This window comes from Lissotriton helveticus, chromosome 1_1, assembly GCF_964261635.1.
Source record: "Lissotriton helveticus chromosome 1_1, aLisHel1.1, whole genome shotgun sequence".
Taxonomy (NCBI): Eukaryota; Metazoa; Chordata; class Amphibia; order Caudata; family Salamandridae; genus Lissotriton; species Lissotriton helveticus.
In genome coordinates, this window is record NC_136057.1 from 820,549,621 (window position 1) to 820,571,426 (window position 21,806).

Below are 21,806 nucleotides of genomic sequence, written 5' to 3' on the forward strand. Positions count from 1 at the left end.
AGGGAGCCCAGCTAACGCTCTTGGAATAGCCACCGTTTTTTGGACTTAGGTCTACTCGATTCTACAAGATATCTAAACTGAGCTGCCTTGAAATAATCCAATAAATTCTGAATCCCCAAACCCCGCTCTCAGGGCACATATATCCTAGGTCCCGCCTTATGCACAGTCAAGCCTCAGCCCACACAAAACAAAGAATTTCCCTTTACAATGAAGTGAGAGTACCCTCTGGCGGGGAAGATGGCAACGTCTGAAATAAGTACAGTGCTTTCGGTAGTTTGGACATTTTGATGGCCGCCACCCGCCCCAGAAGCGATAGTTGGTGCCGTCCCCAGCTGCTCAATTGCCTCTAATCAGCTGCGCCAGTCTATCATAATTCAGCATGATCGTTTGGTGAATCATAGCTGCCAGTTCAATCCCTAGGTAAGGAACCGATTCCACCAACCGGATCCCCAGGATCTGATCCGAGGCACTCTGTAAAACTCGATTTGCTGGCTTAAAATTGAGTATCAGTGATTTGCCGATATTAACCCAGAATCCTGAGACTTGCCCAAAGAACTCTAGTTCCTCTAAAAAAGCAGGAAGTGAACTATTTGGGTTCTCCAACGCTGCTAGCATGTCATCCGCATATAAGCTGATAGGGTGCGAATCCCCCCGAACAGGATCCCTTTGATCTCCGGGTTGTCATGTATCCTCTGTGCTAGCAGTTCGATGTAGAGTGCTAACAGGAGGGGTGACAGCGGGCACCCTTGTCTGGTGCCCCATTGGATGGAGCAAGGGCAACTGGAGACGCTATTAACCCTGATTGAGGCTGTGGGAGCACTATAGCAACAACCTACGCCAGAGTTTGTTCCAAGAATCTCCAATCAACCCAGTCAAATTCCTTTTCAGCATCAACCATCAGTAAGAGTGCATCCATATTTGTTTGATGGGTCTTATCTATTGAGTGGAGGATCCTCTTCGTATTATCTCCCGTTTGAATAAACCCTGCCTGATCGTGTTCTATAATATTCGGCATCAGAGGGACTAATCTCATGGCCAGTGTACCCGGGAACAGTTTCAAGTCCAAATTATACAATCTCGTAAGTATCGGGGCTGGGATGTGACAGAATTTCTTGTAAAAGAGTGCAGAAAATCCATCTGGGCCCGGTGATTTGAGAAGTTTAAGCTGCGAAATCAAAGTGACCCCTTCCTCAATCCTTATGGGGGTGCCTAGGGTTTCTGCCTGGTCGGATGTTATCTTGGACATTTGGACACTCTGTAGGTAAGATGTCATATTGCTTGCAGGTGGGGTGTCTCCTTTATCTAAATGTGCATACAACTCGAGGAAGGTCTGGGCTATCTTCGTGTCACTAGTAACTTCCTCCGCTCCTCGCGCCTTAAGCGAGTGTATCTTAGTTTGTTGCCATTGTGCCTGGAGTTTGCTTGCTAGTAAGCGCCCTGTCCTATCCCCCCTAATGTAATAAGAGTGTTTTAATCTAATCGCTGCATACTCTGCCCTACAGCTGTACCCCTGCCACTTTTAGATGTCCCCACACTCTAGGCACCCCAGTCCGGCTATGTGCTCTTTGCAATTCTTTAACCTGTGTGACTAACTGTGCGCATTTATCTTTGTGTTATTTGTTGTCTGCAGCAGAGATAGCTATTAGTTCTCCTCTTACTACCACCTTCATAGCCTCCCAGATTGTAGCTATGGATACCTCAGGGGAATCATTGATGTCTAGGTAATCTTGGATACATTTGGTGAGTTGTTGCGTCACTGCCGTTTTATGGAGCATATTTTCCTTGAGTCACCAACACCCTGCCCTCCTCTGTTGTGGTGGTAACTGTAAACTAATAGTCACTGCCTCGTGGCATGAGAGAGCTGTTGGTTCTATGCCTATGTTTTTCATTACCTTGTTGATTTCTTTCGTGCCAAAAAAATAATCGAGTCAAGCGTAGGACCTATGGGCATGCAAGAAGAAGGAGTATTGTGATGTTTGGGGATGATAATTACTCCATAAGTCTACCAGACCCATTTCATGTAGCCATTTACTCCCTTCTCGTGATATCTCTCCCTTTTGGTTAAAATTACATGTCTTTGGCCGCACCCAGAACCATGTTTAAGTCACCGCCTACCAATGTCATGAGTAAACACTCCGCCATTGCTGCTTTTAGGAAGCCTTCCTGGCCTGCATTGGGGCATATATTGATCCTAGCACCATAGTTTGGTCTCCAAACTGAATTGTGGATGCTAGTAACCTCCCTTATATTTCTACCACTTTGCCTTTCACCTCCTTTTACAATGTTTAGCAATCAGGATGGCAACTCCTGCTTCCTTTTTTGCAGTAGAGGAATAAAACTAGTGAGGGAACGCTTTTGAGTGCAGGTGGTATCAATCTTTGGGCAGGAGATGCGTCTCTTGTAGGAGACATACATCCGCCTCCGAGTTTTCTAAGTAGGAGAGAATGACCCGTCTTTTTACGGGGTTATTAATCCCTTTCACGTTTAGTGTAAGGACTTTCAATACATCCCTTGATATTACAAGTGCCTGATCATGACGCTCATTTGGCCCAATTTTTCTCCCCGTTTTCCCTCTCACCCAGCTCTCCCACTCCTCCCTCCTGTTCCTTGTTGACACTTGTAACCTCTTTAAGTCCCACCTTCTTTAAGTACCGGTACCCACTCCCCCTCCCTAACCCCAACTGGAACAAAATTAAACATATCACCAAATAGTCCAGAACCAGCATATCGAGTCCGTGTTTCCTTGGTAAACCAGTTTGTAGGGTGCATAATGTGGTCAACAAGCTTCCCCCTTCTCCCATAAATACCACCCGCTGCCCGCCCGACGTATCTTTAGACGCTTATCTGAGCCCAGAACAGTTCAAATGCCATCTTTAGAGCGGGACTCGTTGGATAATGTTTACAGAATAGCCTGTCTTTCTTGTGCGATCGTCTCTGGATCAGGTTTTGTCACCTTGTCCGAGAGTCTGCCTCCTCTAACATGTCTCCACCGCTCTTGTAGTGATGTGTTGTCCCCATACTCCTACTCCTCTTGTTGGGGATTTTCGATACCCAGGATTTGATATGCTTCCTGCAGTGAACATAATTCTGAAGGGATGATCCCATGAGTACGTGATGCCATGGTTCCACAAGTGTGTCGTGACCAGCCTGAACTCCTGTCTTTTCTGCAGCATTATTGTAGCCAAGTCCTGATATAGCGATACCAAAGGGGATGATGGACGGTGCATTTGAGCAAATCAAATACTCACCCCCAGGCAACTGATCTGGGTTTAATCCATCACCATTCTTTATGTCACTCCACCACCCCAGTTCAGACATGGCCATATGCAAATCAGTCTGACCCTGTGCCTCATGGGAACAGTCCAGCTCGAACTGCCAAGCCATGTCTTCTCTGGACCGGAAAAAAGCATCCTGGGACCGGTTTGGGATTCATAATCCTCATCAGCAAGGCTATCTTGAAACCAGTGGTGGAGTCAGCAAGGGACTTACGTCTGGGCATACCCTGCCAACTTAGGGCGAACAAAGCGATACCACAAGGGATGATGGACGGAGCGTTTGAGCAAATCAAATACTCACCCCCAGGCAACTGATCTGGGTTTAATCCATCACCATTCTTTATGTCACTCCACCACCCCAGTTCAGACATGGCCATATGCAAATCAGTCTGACCCTGTGCCTCGACAGAGGCAGTGTGATCCAGTGGGCTACGATATCCTTCAATTGCATTATGGCCGTACCATAATTCATCCGTATTGTCTCCTTTCTATCTCTCGAGACACGGATTCCCAGGTACTTCAGGTCAGATTGGCACCATTCTAACGGGCAGTCTAAGGGAAACTCGGATACAGCAGGCGTGAGTGGGAAAAATTGGGATTTATTCCAATTAATAGTTATACCCGACATTCTACCAAAAACCACAAACTCCCGTAACAATGTATTAAGTCTTAGCTGGGGGTCCGCGACGTATAACGTCACGTCGTCTGCGTATAGCGATACAGAGATTTGACGTTGGAAGCATCGAAATGCACTTTCCCGGTCTAGCTGTCGTAACTGGCATGCCAGTGGCTCTATGGCTATGGCAGAAAGGAGGGGCGACAGTGGACACCCTTACCGGGTGCCCCTTGTGATGGATAGGCTGTTCGAGAGATGGCCATTGAGAAGCACCCTCGCAGTAGGTTTATTGTATAATATCTGCAGCCATGTAACGAAGACAGGTGGGAAGCCCATCTTGCTCAATACAGTGAAGAGGTAGCTTCATTCCACCGAGTAGAAGGCCTTGGATGTATCCAAGAACACTGCAGCAAGTGGGAACTCTGGCGCTACCGTTTAGATGAGGGAGAAAAGAGTTCGTAGGTTATGACTAGTCGCTCTTGATGGTACAAAGCCCGACTGATCTGGTAGTACAATTTGTGTCATAAGCAGCGACAGTCGGGTGGCGAGGACTTTGGCCAAGATCTTGGCATCGCAGTTAATTAGGGATAGGGGGCGATAGGAATCACAATCTTTAGGGTCTTTGCCAGGTTTCAGCAGAGATGTGATCTCTACTTCACGCATTGTTTGTGGTAAAATACCCTCCTCAAATGAGTCTTCAAATACTTCACGCAATACCGGCGCCATTATTTTTATGTAACATTTGTAGGATTCGGCCAGAATGCCATCTAGGCCCGGCGCCTTCCCATTCTTCAGGGACATAATGGCCTCTTTGATTTCATCCAGTTCTATGGGGGCACTTAAGAATTTCCTATGTATATCACTCAGCCAACAGAGGGCTACTTCCCCCAAGTATCCATCATAATCGATGATGCCCGAGGCACGCGTGGTATATAGCTGGCCATAGTGTGCAGTTAATGTGTCCATAATGTGTGCATTGTCCCTACACGCCACCCCCTTCTGATCAGTGAGCTCTAGGATAGTGTTATCACCTCAAACCTTCCGTATGACCCCAGATAGTGCTTTTCCTGGCCGTTCCCCTTCTCCGTATTTACGGGCTACCCAGTATTTGTTGCGGAATTTCGACTCCCGCGACGCCTCTTCTTCATATTCTGATAGCTTAGTTCTGAACTCTTCTTGTACACTAGTTCCCCTTTCTCCCTGCATTCTACGTTCTAACTCTTTCAAGTCTCCCTCCAGCCTACGGATCGTGCGCTGAATATCTCGCAGTACTCTACTCCCTTTCGCTATGCACCATCCACGGACTGTGACCTTAAAGACCTCCCATACCATGGCTACGCTGTCTACGCTGTCTTTATTCCATGTAAAATATTCCAGTATATCCTCCCTCAGCTCTTCAAGAAATGCCGTGTCTAACAGAGCAGTAGGTTGTAATCTCCATGCAGGTCTAGGACAGTCATAGCCAGGCACCCGTAGTGTAACCAATACCGGGCAATGATCGGAATATGTGCGGGCCAGATGCTTCGCAGTGGTGACTCCTACAGCCAGCCTCTTTGATAGGAAACAGTAATCCAGCCGCCCCCATGTGCCTGTGTATGAAGTGAAATGTGTTCCCTCCAGCTTCATAGGGTGCAGATGTCTCCAGCTGTCAATCAATGAACCTTTATCAAGTATACCTTGCAGAGCATCTCTTGCTTTGGTGTGATAGTGTGCCTGACCATCCGCCCTTTTAAAAGCAGGTACCAGGGCCACATTAAAATCACCCCCCAGATCACTTGTGTAGAGCCAATATCCAGCACTTTGCCCCATATCATAGTGAAGAATTCCGGAGTGTCTGTATTGGGGGCATAGCAGTTCACTATAGTGATCGTTACCTGTCCCAGCCTCCCCATATTATGACATACCTTCCTGAGAGGTCAGCTATTTGGCCAATCAGGGTGAAGAGGACTGAGCGTTTAATAAGTATTGCCACACCTCAGGCATATGAGGAGTAAGACGAGAAATATCTACCCCCTGCCCACCTACTGGCAAAGGAAGGGCTGGGTTGCGGGGAGAGATGTGTTTCCTGTAACAATATTAAGTGTGCCTAGTGTCTGTCAAGATATGAGAGGACATGTCTGCATTTGTGCTCGTCATTGAGGCCTCTTACATTCCAGAATAGTAAAGTCAGATTTGAACTTCGTTGGGCAGTTACTCACATATCAATTTTCAGCTCAGTTCGCTGCAAGTCCACGATTTTTTCAACAGATACCACTACGAGGTAGAATAATAGTTCTTGTCCACAGGTCAATCCTCCTCATCAATGCCGTTCTCATGTTCCCGGTGCCCATCTTCTCTAACACGCCCACCTCGACGAAGTTTCTTCAGTGCACGCAGGTAGTCCTCAACTTGCTGTGGGTTTGTAAAGAACTTCTGTTTCCCTTGATGTGTTATTCGGAGCTGAGCTGGATACAAGGCATAATCAATTTGTGCTGCTCGCAATTTTTTCTTTACTTCTATTAATTTGCATCTCTCCTCCTGTACCAACGGAGTGAAATCTGGAAATATAGAGAAAGAGACCCCATTGTAAACCAACTTCTGTTTGGAGCGTGCTACACGTAGGGCCACATCGCGATCACGATAGTTCAATAGGTGTGCAATGATTGGTCGCGGAGGGCAGCCAGCTTTTGGTTTGGGTCCAAGCGACCGATGTGCCCGCTCCACTATCAGCTGTGTAGAGAATGCCTCAACTCCAATGGATGTTACTAATAATTTCTCAATGTAATCCTCCATGCGTCCAGTGTCTGTGGATTCCGGAATACCCGTAACGCGTATGTTATTTCTCCGACTGCAGGCTTCCAAATCTTCATTTTTTGCTGCAATAACACGTAGTAATTTACCCATCCATGTCAGTTGCACTGAATGCCCTGCTGTAAGGTCGTCTGTGTCTGATATCCGCCTCTCGGTCTCTTTAAGGCGCTCCTCGTGTTGGTCTACCTTATGTACGATGGCCTCCATTCTTGAGGACATGCGGTCCACCTTGTCTACTATGGTAGCAAACCCTTGTCTCATTTCCTGCAAAATTTGCTTCATGTCCATGTCCGGGGATGTCTCACTATTGCCCGGCATTTCCGCCGTGGCGAGTTCCTCGTCATTGGAGCCCGGCTTAGGCCCTTTTTTCGCAGCCTCAAAGTTGAGTTTGGGCTTTCGAGTGTTCGGCTTCCCCATGCTTCACCTACGTATAGCTTTCGCAGGTGTGCAGTCACCACCAGATATAGTTTTCACTTTGGCACCTTTTGTAGTAAACGTCGTAACAAGCGTAAACGTAGTGTCCCCGAGGTCGCTGCTAGGTGTCTGTGCACCCACCACAGTTCGCAGCCCACTGCACCGCCTTGTCGGTTGTATCTTCAGCTGCAGCCAGAGCTTCAGTGCGCCATGTTTATCTACTTTTATCTCTCAGCGTGGAGGCCGCGTGGCACCATTAGAATGTTCGAAACTCTGGCGTGGGGGGCCGGTAACGTGTCCAGTATGTTACAGGTATCCGGTACCTTGCCTACCAGTCATCACGCAACAGTCTGCCTGTTCGTTTGTCAAGCCAGCTACGTAGTGTGCAACACTACAGTTAAAATATGGTGCCTCTGGGATGGCAGGAGGAGGGAGCAAGCGAGCCAGCAGCTATCGCACATGGAGAGGTCTATTTGACAGCTTCTTGTGGCGCGTTGCACAGTGCCGTCTCACCTCGGTTAACGCCGTTGTTCCTCAGCCCCTGAGATCTGCTCGACAATCTCCGCTTTGGCCAGGCAGCGCTCTGTTGTTATCACTCGCTCTCCCGCTAATCTGCGTGCCCCCCAGCCAGCTCCCGCCTTACCTCCACAACAGGGCACCTCTCGACGTTATCATCAATCTCACCGTCTGTGGGAGGGTCGTGAGTCCCGGCTTCCTCAAGCGAGTGTCACTAGTCTCTGTTCCCAGCGGCCCAACGCGATGTTTCAGGCACGTCAGCTTCACTGATTTGCGGCTGTTCGTGCTCCGCGGTGGCAGGTGCCATTTCTTAGCCGCCACTCGATTTGCACCACTGTGTCCTCATGCGAGGTTACACTCTGCGTGCAGCGTATCCGTTGCCTTTATGCCTTCCGAGCACCCATCAAAAATATCGCCGACTGCCACTGTTCACCGGTCAGGTCGTCCTCCGCGGCCTGGGCGCCTCGGGGGAGACCGCGGTCTTTCCCAGCAGAAGTCTCCGCCTCCCGCAGCCTGCACCTCTCCGTCTGCAGCCCCGGGTCACTCCGCCTCTCAGAAGTTCTCAAGAGCGCAGTATCGGAGCAGATCAAAACTTACACCGACGAGGGAGGACAGTTAATTGAAGCCTCCTGTGTAGCTGAAACGAAGTTGTAGACCAGTATTACAGGATAAATGAAGGATTTAGCCTCCAGGAAGCAGGAGCCTCACGCAAGTGCGGCCATTCTGCTTGCGCGCGCTCTAGTGCCCCCCTTCACTGCAGATAACTTTGAGGCTTCTGGGAAGGTTAGCCTCCTGCATTCTGATGGTAAAGAATGCCAGATGGCACTTGTGGGCTCTGCAGTGGGACCTAAAGTCCTAGTGGCCATAGCACCAGTGGACTCTGTCAGATTGTCTCCAGGTGTTCGGGGAGACTGACAATGACCTGCAGTGGTGGCTGCTGACAGTGATTGGATTAGTTGAAAACGACACAGGGTCGTGACTCTAAACCAGCAAGGCTGAGCCCAAGAAACCTAAAAAAACATTACAAATGCCAATACTGGATCTATTTATAATAATTTTAGAACAGACCCTTAAGGATAAGACATGAAGATCAGGTTATTTGTTTACCACACTTGTTTATTGATTTCTTTAGCACTAGTGGATCAAAAGTAATTTTATATGTAACTTATTTTCATGTCCATGTACAAAAAATGAAAGAACACATTACTGTTAACAACATATCATACAATGAACTTTTTACAATATTTACAACATATCCACCCATTCATTTTGGCCAAACACATTCATCCATCTACAAACATACCAAAAGAACAAAACAATGCTAATAAGGGTCTAGTGTCAAGGAAATATTTTTACATGAAGAAATGGAAAACAATAAATGTGATCAGTGATTGAAGTACTACACACTTCTAGATCAGTAAAGTCCTAATTGAATAAATCCTATTTATATACTGATTCCAAATATAGACACCAGGGCCCAATGAAATAGGTCGACGCCTTTCGAAATCCTCAATGCGGATTTCTCCTCAGGACCAACACTCTAGAAAAATATAAAAAATAAGACAAAACAATCAGTCAGACCAACTATCCTAAAACTGCTTACTAATAGTGCCCCACCAGTCAAACACCTCCTATTCATACCTTATCATTAAGCTGCAACCAATCTTGTAGGCAGATGGCGTGAAGCCAAAACAGGCGCTGTGAATCATACAGGAATAAGAAGTAAGTGGGATTAGTCCACTACATACATATATAGCACAAACACTGAGTTGTACACAGAAAAAACGACTGGTCGCTTACCTCGTGTGAGGCTGTAAACCTAATACATCTGAGGATGGAAAACAGAAGAGTTTGTGAGCCAACTTTGTCTTGGGTCGTTTTAAATATACTGTTCCATGTTAACACTCATGCAAGGTCACGACAGTCTTACCGGTGTTTGATTGTATTCTTGATCTGAAATGGGGCTTTTATAAATATTTATATTCCGGTCGCACATTGCACCCAATGCTGTAACCAAAGCCAAGTGATTCCAAAGGTTAGTTAAAATGGCATGCCGGTCATTGCAAAACCAATTCCGCTAGTCACTACCGTGTAACTCACCAAGTGCGGCGTCTGTATCCGTCCACAGGTGCCGACCTGGAAGTCCCGTTCAAAGTGTTGTGAACATAACTAATATTTTAATTGGTGCTCTAGTTAACACGTGATCGTGTAGAGGATGTTGATGTGAAAGTCTTAAAGGTACAGTGCCGATGACCCCATCTCGGAACGGGAAGTTCACGGATGGTGTTTTAAATAACAGTGCACGGTTAATATTTAGTTTTGTGAAGGAAAAGTACTGCGGCGTGTGTTACAAGTATGAGCATACGGATGTAATTATGGCGCAACTCCAAAAGTGGAAGAACATTATTTGGAGATCGCAAGCTGTATAATTATTTAGTCAGGTGTGCTCATGGTCAGTGGACTTATGGAGGAGTCACGCAAAAAACTTGTGTGTGTTTCTTAGTTAAATCGGATGGTGTTGAAGTAACAACATCCCCTCCTGGCCAAATGTTTGGGTACTGTGATAGTGACACACAGCGTACAGTTGCATTGTAGGCACCAACACTGGTGACTACTTGTACCTTGCATGTGTCTCCTAGCTTGACTCGAATGATGGAATGTGTCTAATGGATTGTGAACCCTTATAATCTAGTATAACTTTCAGTTGGGTAAAAACACAGCCTAAATTGACACATGATGCTTTGTCTGAGCCTAGCGACTATATATAGAATGCTTAACACCCCAACCTCACAATCTCAGAGATTTCATTCAGCCCTGTGCTTGCAGTGTTGAATTTCATAATGAGGAGAGCCTCTCGTTGATTTAGTCTATCCTCAATATCGCCTCCACGGTAGTCATTCTCAACTTTAGAGATGACAGTCCATCTTAAGTCTTCTTCCTTGTGCTTGTTTGAAATCCAGTGGTGAACCAGAGGTGCGTTTACTGTTTCTTTCCTGATCCTAGACTTATGTTGTGTGATCCGGTGGCGGATCTCCTGAGTGGTTTTCCCTATATATAATTTAGGGCAAGGACATGTGACTCCGTAGACCACATTTTTGGTTAAGCAGTTTGTAAATGCATTGTGCCTCCAATGGATCCCATTGAAAGTAAACACAAAGCCCTCGTTAGTTTGAGCACAACAGGAGCAGTTGCCACATTTGTGGTGTCCCTGAACAGGCGGAAGGCCCAGCAAGCCCCTTAGCGATGCTTTGGGTTCCTGGGGCAGAGAGGCTCTGATGATGTGCTGTGCAATACTTTTTTCTTTTTTAAAAGCAAAAAGTGGAGGTTCATTCAGCTCGGTGCATAGATCTTTGACTAAATGCCAATTTTGGGACACCAACTTGCGCAATGAATTTGAGTGGGGACTGAATGTGGATACACACACAATTCGCTTCTGTTCAGTGTGTACTTTTTTTTTTAAGCAAAGTATCGCGTGGTATCCACCACACACGTTTCAATGTATGCTTCAAGAGTTTTTTTGGGTAACCCCTGTTGGATAATCGCAGTAACAATTCATTAGCGTGGAGGAAATATTCATCCTTGTTTGAGCAGTTTCTCCTGATGCGGAGAAACTGCCCAAACGCAAGGTTTTCTTTTAAACTCCTAGGATGGTGGCTACTGTAATGTAAAGCTTTATTGCGATCGGTAGCTTTCCTAAATAGTGTGGTGCCTAATAAGCCGTCAGAAGCATATACTTTAACATCCAAGAATGTGATTGCTTTGTTGGATGAACAGTGACTAAATTTTATGTCTTCCATCCGGTGATTAATCCAGATCATAAATTCCTCCAATTTCTCTTGTGTGCCTGTCCAAATGAGGAACACGTCGTCAATGTACCGAAGGTACTTCGTGATGTACTCAACGTATGGGTTATCATTATAAATGAATTTATTTTCGTACAGTCCCATGAAAAGCACAGCTAATTCCGGAGCAAAGGGGCAGCCCATGGCTACCCCCTTAGTCTGGAAATAGTAGTCTTTGTCAAACAGAAAATAATTCCTCTGAAGTGCAAATTTGGCTAGCCGAATAATGAAGGATGTGGGAACTTGTGTCGGCTGTTCTCTTAGGTCCAGAAAATAAGTCAGGGTTTCCAGAGCTTCTTCTTGAGGTATCTGAGTATACAATGAGGTTACATCCATAGTAACCAGTAGCTGTTTCGAATCATCAAATGAAACAGAGTCTATTTGATTGAAGAAGTCTGTAGTGTCTCGTAGATGTGCAGGGACCGTTTCCACCAGTGGTTTCAGGAAATAATCGATATATTTCGAGACCGGTTCAATCAATGACGAACATCCCGAAATAATTGGGCGGCCCGGGGGGTTATTTTGGTCCTTGTGTAGCTTAGGTAGGACATAAAACAGAGGTGTCCTCGGATGTTTATTTTGTAAGAATGAAAATTCCTTAGGGCCAAGGATGCCAATATCCAAGCCTTCTTGCAGAATTAAAAAGAGTTCCTTTTGTAAATCATTCGTAGGATTTTTATTGAGCACTCTATAACAACTTGGATTGTCTAATTGGCGTTTTACTTCCTCTTTGTATTTATTTATGTCCCAGAGGACAATAGCACCCCCTTTGTCCGCCTCCTTTATTATCACAGACCGGTCATTTTTCAAAGAAAAAATCGCCTCCTTTTCTTCTCTTGATATGTTATAGTTTACATACCGCTTTTTATTCTCAAGGGCTGTTATCCCAGATAGTAAAGATTTTTCAAACGTAATTACTTCTCTGGGGACTTTCGACCCTGGAGGATTAAATAGAGATTTGTTGCGAAGGCCTGTTACTTCAGTTGAAGTTTGTACCATAGTTTCAGCAAAGAATGTTTTCAATCGGACTTTCCTGCAGAATTCCAAAGCTTCCAATTACATTTTAATAAAATCCGTAGGTCTTACAGGGACATAAGACAATCCTTTCTTTAGGACTGCCAATTCCGATGTTGATAAAATGCGATCCGATAAGTTAAACACAGGTGATTGATCTAACTCCGGTAGTGCTGGTGTTGTGTTCGCATTTCCCATGGCTGGTAATTTGGGCGGTTGCGGCCCCTGCCTCTGCGTTGGCCTCTGGATAAAAAAGGTTGCGATTGGTTTTGTTGGTTTCCCCTTGAGGCTTGATTTTGATTGCCTCTGTTGTCGTTCGTCTCTGTTTCCCCTCCAGATGAAGACGAGGATGTATCAGAGAATGTCAAAAATTTGATACGGCATCTGCCTTGGTTTTCTTGAAAAAAACGACGTTGGTTTTGTCGTGTGTAAAAGTCTGGTAACAAATACGGGTAAACAGCCTCTAGTGAAAAGTTTTTTTGGTCTAGATCAAATTTACTTCCCTTCTGGGTCACCGTATAGTCTTTGAACTCCAAAAGATCCTTCTCTATTTTTTCCAAAAGTCCCTTCGCGTCAGAAATTAATTGGTTATTTTGGATTGCTGCCTCCAATGCTGAGATCTCCGCTAGTTCCTTTATAGAAAGTCTGTGTGCAGTCTCAATGGTTAACACCATTAGATGCCTACTGCATTTCGTTTCAATTCCACTAAATCCCTTCTTATATTCAGGATCATCCGTAAAAAACATCGGGGTGTTCCTGATTTGTAATCCAGAGGGTATGGTTCCTGCTTGTAGATGTAACAGTAAAAAGTGACCATTGAGGTCCGTCCTGATTTGTTTTTTCTTTAGTCTAATCAGTTTGTCTGATTCATTTTGTGTCTTGGCTGACACGCTTAACGTGGCAGAGGCGAATATTGGGGGAGCACTAATAAGTCCAGGATATGATCCTCACTATAGGAGAACGTATCCCTTTCTGACATAATCACACAGAAGCACAATAGACACAGATATGACGACACTTAAGACAATGTTAATCAACATACACAAACACCACACTTAGATGGCCTAAAGCACAATGTCTTTAAAGTGAAAAAGGGTTCCCTTTGCACCCTAAGCACTTAACGACCTCGCGAACCAGCGTTCGCATCAACAGCTGAAAACGACACAGGGTCGTGACTCTGAACCAGCAAGGCTGAGCCCAAGAAACCTAAAAAAACAATACAAATGCCAATACTGGATCTATTTATAATAATTTTAGAACAGACCCTTAAGGATAAGACATGAAGATCAGGTTATTTGTTTACCACACTAGTTTATTGATTTCTTTAGCACTAGTGGATCAAAAGTAATTTTATATGTAACTTATTTTCATGTGCATGTACAAAAAATGAAAGAACACATTACTGTTAACAACATATCATACAATGAACATTTTACAATATTTACAACATATCCACCCATTCATTTTGGCCAAACACATTCATCCATCTACAAACATACCAAAAGAACAAAACAATGCTAATAAGGGTCTAGTGTCAAGGAAATATTTTTATATGAAGAAATGGAAAACAATAAATGTGATCAGTGATTGAAGTACTACACACTTCTAGATCAGTAAAGTCCTAATTGAATAAATCCTATTTATATACTGATTCCAAATATAGACACCAGGGCCCAATAAAATAGGTCGACGCGTTTCGAAATCCTCAATGCGGATTTCTCCTCAGGACCAACACTCTAGAAAAATATAAAAAATAAGACAAAACAATCAGTCAGACCAACTATCCTAAAACTGCTTACTAATAGTGCCCCACCAGTCAAACACCTCCTATTCATACCTTATCATTAAGCTGCAACCAATCTTGTAGGCAGATGGCGTGAAGCCAAAACAGGTGCTGTGAATCATACAGGAATAACAAGTAAGTGGGATTAGTCCACTACATACATATATAGCACAAACACTGAGTTGTACACAGAAAAAACGACTGGTCGCTTACCTCGTGTGAGGCTGTAAACCTAATACATCTGAGGATGGAAAACAGAAGAGATTGTGAGCCAACTTTGTCTTGGGACGTTTTAAATATACTGTTCCATGTTAACACTCATGCGAGGTCACGACAGTCTTACCGGTGTTTGATTGTATTCTTGATCTGAAATGGGGCTTTTGTAAATATTTATATTCCGGTCGCACGTTGCACCCAATGCTGTAACCAAAGCCAAGTGATTCCAAAGGTTAGTTAATATGGCATGCCGGTCATTGCAAAACCAATTCCGCTAGTCACTACCGTGTAACTCACCAAGTGCGGCGTCTGTATCCGTCCACAGGTGCCGACCCGGAAGTCCCGTTCAAAGTGTTGTGAACATGACCAATATTTTAATTGGTGCTCTAGTTAACACGTGATCGTGTAGAGGATGTTGATGTGAAAGTCTTAAAGGTACAGTGCCGATGACCCCATCTCGGAACGGGAAGTTCACGGATGGTGTTTTAAATAACAGTGCACGGTTAATATTTAGTTTTGTGATGGAAAAGTACTGCGGCGTGTGTTACAAGTATGAGCATACGGATGTAATTATGGCGCAACTCCAAAAGAGGAAGAAAATTATTTGGAGATCGCAAGCTGTATAATTATTTAGTCAGGTGTGCTCATGGTCAGTGGACTTATGGAGGAGTCACGCAAAAAACTTGTGTGTGTTTCTTAGTTAAATCGGATGGTGTTAAAGTAACAACATCCCATCCTGGCCAAATGTTTGGGTACTGTGATAGTGACACACAGCGTACGGTTGCATTGTAGGCACCAACACTGGTGACTACTTGTACCTTGCATGTGTCTCCTAGCTTGACTCGAATGATGGAATGTGTCTAATGGATTGTGAACCCTTATAATCTAGTATAATTTTCGGTTGGGTAAAAACACAGCCTAAATTGACACATGATGCTTTGTCTGAGCCTAGCGACTATATATAGAATGCTTAACACCCCAACCTCACAATCTCAGAGATTTCATTCAGCCCTGTGCTTGCAGTGTTGAATTTCATAATGAGGAGAGCCTCTCGTTGATTTAGTCTATCCTCAATATCGCCTCCATGGTAGTCATTCTCAATTTTAGAGATGACAGTCCATCTTAAGTCTTCTTCCTTGTGCTTGTTTGAAATCCAGTGGTGAACCAGAGGTGCGTTTACTGTTTCTTTCCTGATCCTAGACTTATGTTGTGTGATCCGGTGGCGGATCTCCTGAGTGGTTTTCCCTATATATAATTTAGGGCAAGGACATGTTACTCCGTAGACCACATTTTTGGTTAAGCAGTTTGTAAATGCATTGTGCCTCCAATGGATCCCATTGGATTGGATTAGTAGCAGAATCCTCTCTTTACCACCACTTCAACGTTTTTTTAGGACAGCATCTTTCTAGGAACCATCTGCCAGGATTCTGGTCAACTGAAGATGCGATTGACACACCTACTATAATAATAGAATCAGAAACTATATTTGTTTCAATTTGTTAGTGGCCTTTGACATGTTTAAATATGAGATATTGCTTAACTGAATGTAATAGGAAGATGTGTAAGACATCACTTTTAACTGGGTCAGCTTATTCCTATGCAAAGAACTGGGGTAGTGAGAATGTTCTTCATCTCAACTCATCATTTAGTTTCAACTCTTTATGTGTACCTCAGGGCTCTGCTTTATTACCACAGTTTTTATATTTTTTAAATCTTTTCTATTCAATGCTGACAACAATGTTTTCAAATTAAGCCAATGACATGGATGTTATTGGGGCTCTCACTCTGTCATGACTGGACTGGGATGCTTTCTCCCTTCCCTGGTAGCAAGGGTTTGCTACCAATGAACTCTGCCAAAACTGAAGTCAAGGTTGTCAGCACTGTATACCCTATAGGCTACTTCAGATCATGTTCAATATCCTCAGCCAATATCCTACAATAAATATGAAAGGGCAGATTTATGTTAACTGGCGCATCCCCAGGGATGCGCCAGTTAATGTGCGCCACCGTGCGCCACTGCTCCGCCACCCATGGTGCGCCGCATTTACAATGCGGCGCACCATGGTGCAAGGCAGTGAAGATGTGTGACGCATCTCTCGGTGTACGGGCGGCGCATGGCAGGAGTCATGTCGCAAGTGCGACATGACTCCTGCAATGCACAGGGGCCACCTCTTCAATGCATGGTGCGTCACCCTTACGCCTGCTTCAAGCAGGCGTAAGAATTGACGTAGAAAGTGACTGAGTGAAATCTCATAGATTTCACTCATCCACTTTTAGGAGGCGTTCCTGCGCAGGAACGCCCCCCCTGCGCAGGAACGCCTCCTTATGGCGCAGGGCTTTAGATGCGTCACGTTGTAAATAGGGCGCATTGTTTGCGCCGCCGTTGCGTCACATTAAGTGACGCAATTGCGGCGCAAGGGCCTCATAAATCTGCCCCTGAAGGTTTGAACTTTACAGATACATAGCAGTCATTGGCAGCACAGTTGACAGATGTTATGAAGAAGTATTTCTTTACCATGAAATTATTTTCTCTCTTATAACATCCCCTCAGAGCATAAGCAACAATGGCAATTGTCTTTTTCAAGTCTGATATATGTAAACTGCACATATCTCAGATAAAGTTACTCAATGGAGGCAACCTCCAAAATGCAGCATTGCATATTTGGGGCCATATTATGATGGTGGGCGGACTTGCATCCACCCTACACTGTATCTGTAAAGGAACTGCTCGACTATTGGTCGGCAGTGCGTAGCTGCAAACTCCCATTTCCCTATAGGAGCTTATGCTGCTGCCATAAACCGGCCGCAGCACAAGCTCCCATAGAGAAATGGGAGTTTTTGTGAATCCCTGCCCTATGTGGCAGGCACATTCAAGGTGCGTGAGGTGCCTGCCACATGGTGCAGAGATTCACAGGGGGAAACTTCAGCCCCCAACCAAACCAACATTGTAATTGCAAGGGCAGAAATGCTGTCCATTGTGATTACGTGTCCTTCTCTGACTGGCTGACGGGCTCCTTGAGCCCGTTGGAGTCCGGTTTCAGTTCCGACCGCCTGAAATGTAATGAAGCGGTCAAAACTGAAACCATGATAAATCTCGGGGAGCCTCCGACCCGCGGTCAGAGGCTTTCAGACCCTCATCGCAATTGGGCCTTTGATGGTAATTTAAACTGATGATACGTGAAAAAGAAATGTCACTCGATTACTACATCAGGTAACAACTCATGCTTTAACACCACTCTGATCTTTGGTGGCAAGATGTCCTCAAAGTCAAACCTATACAACATTGTCCCGAGTAAATGGCACTCAACTGTGGATCCACACATATATCGTTGCTGTAGCACTGATTTCCACAAGGTATTCGTTCTCTTGCAACCTGAAGAAAAGACGGACAATCTCACTCTGCCTTATGTCGGATGGAGAACAAGATGCAGGCTCTGCTTGTAGAGACATTGGGGAATTGTGAGATATAGCAGAATACTTTGTGCCTTCGTGGGGTAACCAAGAATGCACGTAGAAAGGAATACTAAGACAGAGGGTCACGTCTCTCTCTGCAAACAATGGTTAGTATATTGGCACAATGAATAGACCCCTTGATATGTTTCTACTATGAACGCACTATTTGATTGTTTCGTTTTTCATATTAATTAGTATATTTTCCAAGGTCAGAAGCAAAATCACTCTGCATTCACTTGAATGATTAGTTATGTGGCGCCCCTACGCCCACATTTCTAAATCTAGAGTAAAATCCACAATACAATGTATTAATTTCTTTTTATCGTAATTCATCAGAAGAGATTAAAGATAACGACTGTCATTTTAGAGTAGCGTCGCTCTGTTTCCACACCACTTTCTCCTGTGTCAATTGATGTCCAATCTGTACATCACATCACGCAGACAATCCTTAAGTGAAATACGTTGTGGCTCTGTAAGCAAGGAGCTGATGCATTTTAATGGTTATTTATGTTTCTTTATACCACCATCATGTTAATACTCGTCATATTAATAGGCTTTATTACTCTGAAGATTCCGTTTTTTTCACTACAAATAATTATGCGTTAAACTGTCTCTTGCTGCAATTAGTAGCCTACTTATGTTATCACAACTGTTCCTATGCACCAGCTTATGGCGATTCTGTAGATAGAAAACCATCTGGTTTTCACACTGCATACGTAAACCAGTGTATTTATTACACTCACATGGAAAAGCAGCACCACATTAAGAAAACACAGTATAAATGTAACAGTTACCGATGAAAGCGGGAAGCGTGCAATCTGGTGCTCAGTGCAAAATATGTTTATATGCATTCATCAAAGCAACATTTTGTTTCAATAATATTATATTTGGTCTGTTTCTTGGGATCGTCTTATATTATGATACATCAATTCATAAGAAAAAACGAGTTTAGACAGCAGGTACTGTGGTGAAAAAGCGGTATAATGGTAAAGGTTTAGGAATGTGGTCATCATTAAGCAGGACCCAATCACATTGTAAACTTGTGTCCAGTAAGTGGTTTCATGTCTGTACCACATAAGAGGTAGCCCGCCATTGGCAGATGCAATCATAGTACACCCCAAGCAAGGCGATAAGAAGGGACGGTCCTAAAATTGTTGATCAGTCTTGACCTTTAGTTCTACGCCATGTTCCGTTACACTTAAGTCATCTGTATATACGGCATGTACTGTGTTGTCCAGTTTGGACTTTGCCACCTAAAAACCACAAAAAAAGAAACAAAAAGCTGCAGAAAACAGTGCTGCGTCTTAGGCGGCGTGTCCCTAGAAGCACACTTTGCATGTCCTTAAAAACATGGAACTCAATGCGGGTTCTTCTGTCAGGCTCTTTGAATTTTGATCTTGCCCAGTGTATGAAGTACACTTTGCAGAGAGACCAGTGGATCCCTTACTGGTCACAGAGGTTAAGGTAGATAATACCAATGCTCTTGTTGTGGTAGTGTGGGCGAGCCGTTAGGCTCACAGAGGCAATAAATGAAACACACTCAAGAATACATCTGAGACCAATTTATAACAATAAGATTGATTTTTATGCATCTATCTTAAGACCAAGAACTTCGATCTACAGTAACTACAGTAAGCAACAGTAAAATATTTCACTGTTGTGTGCAATTACGCAGCATTGAAGTCAATGAAGCAAGGCAGAAAAATCCATATAAAATGAGGCACTGCTTTAATGAAGTTCACCTTCTTGTGTTAGGTTGGTAGCAGGACCAGGTCCAAGTTTCAGCAGTAGGCGATACGATTAAGGGGACCACCTGGAAAGACACTGTAAGAGAGTAGGAACTGCTTACTATGGTTACCCCCACTTTTTGATGATGTTTCACTGTTTTTCGACTTTAGTCTGGCCGGGGCCCTGCTATCCAGGACCCCAGCCTAGCTGCTTCCTCACTAAATTGATTGCAAGTACTTATGTACACTCCATTTTGGTTACTGGGGTACCCTTGTGAGTCCCTAGTATATAGTACACCAGGTACTAAGGGCATAAGTACCCCAGAGGCCTACCGGGGGAGTGTTTGCAATGTTCACCACTCTGTCCATCATCTCCTTGTGTTTGCTTTTTACCAGGGACTGCAGCATTTATTAGCTACCTCTGGGAAGCCTTCCAAAATGACACCACAGAACTGCTACTGCAGCCTGGGTAAGGTGGTGCATGCACCCCTTACTAAGATATAGGTTACCTATATCTACCTTAAATCACTACACATAGAAACCTATCAGCCACCTCTATGGCAGGCCTTATTAATCCTCAAGGCAGGGTGCTGGGTTTCTTGTGAGAGGGTGCTCAGGCATGAGCAGAACCCCTCTGCCACATTCGGAGCCTATTCTCTGAGGCTGTTCTGTGATGCAGCCAGACCATATACTCTTAAGAGCATTATACCCTCGCGGTAAATGCTAACTTTGGAATGGCTGCAAGGATACATGTCGAATTTGGTGGCAAACACTTTGGAATCCTACCCCCCTGGCAGTCCTGGTGGCGGGGGTAGAATTCCAACCTTCTAGAGGGAGAGACATGTACACACCTGTATACCCAATACCAGTTTAAAAGAGCCCAGGCATCACAAAATGGATGCTGAAGCCACAGAAACGAGTCTGGCTTCCTGCTGCTGACCGAAACTCTGACAGGGGAGGCTGGACAAAACGTTTCCTTTCACAGGGAGGTGTTACCACTTCCCAGACAGGCCTTAGTGGATTGGGGCTGAGTGGGTGCACTCTGAGAGCGATTTTCAGTCTGCACTGGGGGCACATTTGATGTCCCTGTGCATAGCCCAGTTCAAACAGGTTGCAGGGGCTACCAGCCCCTGCTCTGGCATGAAACTGGACAAAGGAAATGGGTGTAGCCACCCTTCTTTCCAAACCATCCCATAGGTGGACCACAGAGTTAGTCCAACCCCTTGCTTAAGTATAAGTAAGGAACCCCTGGCAACAGGACTTTAGATCACACCTGGATGAAACTCTGCAACTGAATCCTGGAACTTCGATGGTCTACTCAAGACTAGAGTACGGAAGAATCTCCCTTGGGGTCATGGAGTGACTCCCCTGCTTGGCAGGCACCAAAGATGCATCTTGCCGGTCTGCATCTCCGAAGCTCCAGCTGTATGTTGACAACTTTGTAATACTAGAGGTGGATTTCCAGACTTCTCAGAGGCCGAACCGAGTCCCCAGCAAAGCTGAGACCCACAGCCCTCATGAGTGGCGTGGAACTGGAACCCCTGGACACCGTGCACATTTGCAAGTGCATTAACCTCTCGACGTCTCTTGAAGTTGTGCTTTGGGTTAATTGTAGCCCAAGCCCCGAGCATCTTTTATGTTGAAGATTGTGGGGCTACACTCCACGAGTGTTCTGTGAGTCCGCTTCTTGCATTTCCACTTGAGGCTCCTTTGCGATCTCTGGTCCGTCATTTGGTGGGTCCCTGTGAAGACAACTCTGATTTTCCTTGAGCGTCCCTGGTTGCTACAGACGTGTCCTCCCTCCCCACCACGTGTTGAGTCTCTCAGGCCTTGCTGGTCCACACCAAAGCATTTCTTTACTTTCTGCGTGGGTTGCTGTTGCCAAGGCTTGTTGGGTACAATCTGGGCACCGACACCGCAGCACTCGACACCCTTTGTGGGACAGCTGGATTCCAGATCCTGGTCGTTGTCGACGCCTCCTGGTCTTCGTGGCTGAGGAGTCAAGCTTCACCTCTTGCACCGGAAATCACCCAACATCGGTGGGAATTCGACTATCGTGCCCCTGGTCACTGGCAAGTGACCCAGACTCGGTCCCATCTGCTTTCAGTTTCTTCTCATCTTTGATCCAGGCTTGGATCACACACGGACACTGTCAACTTC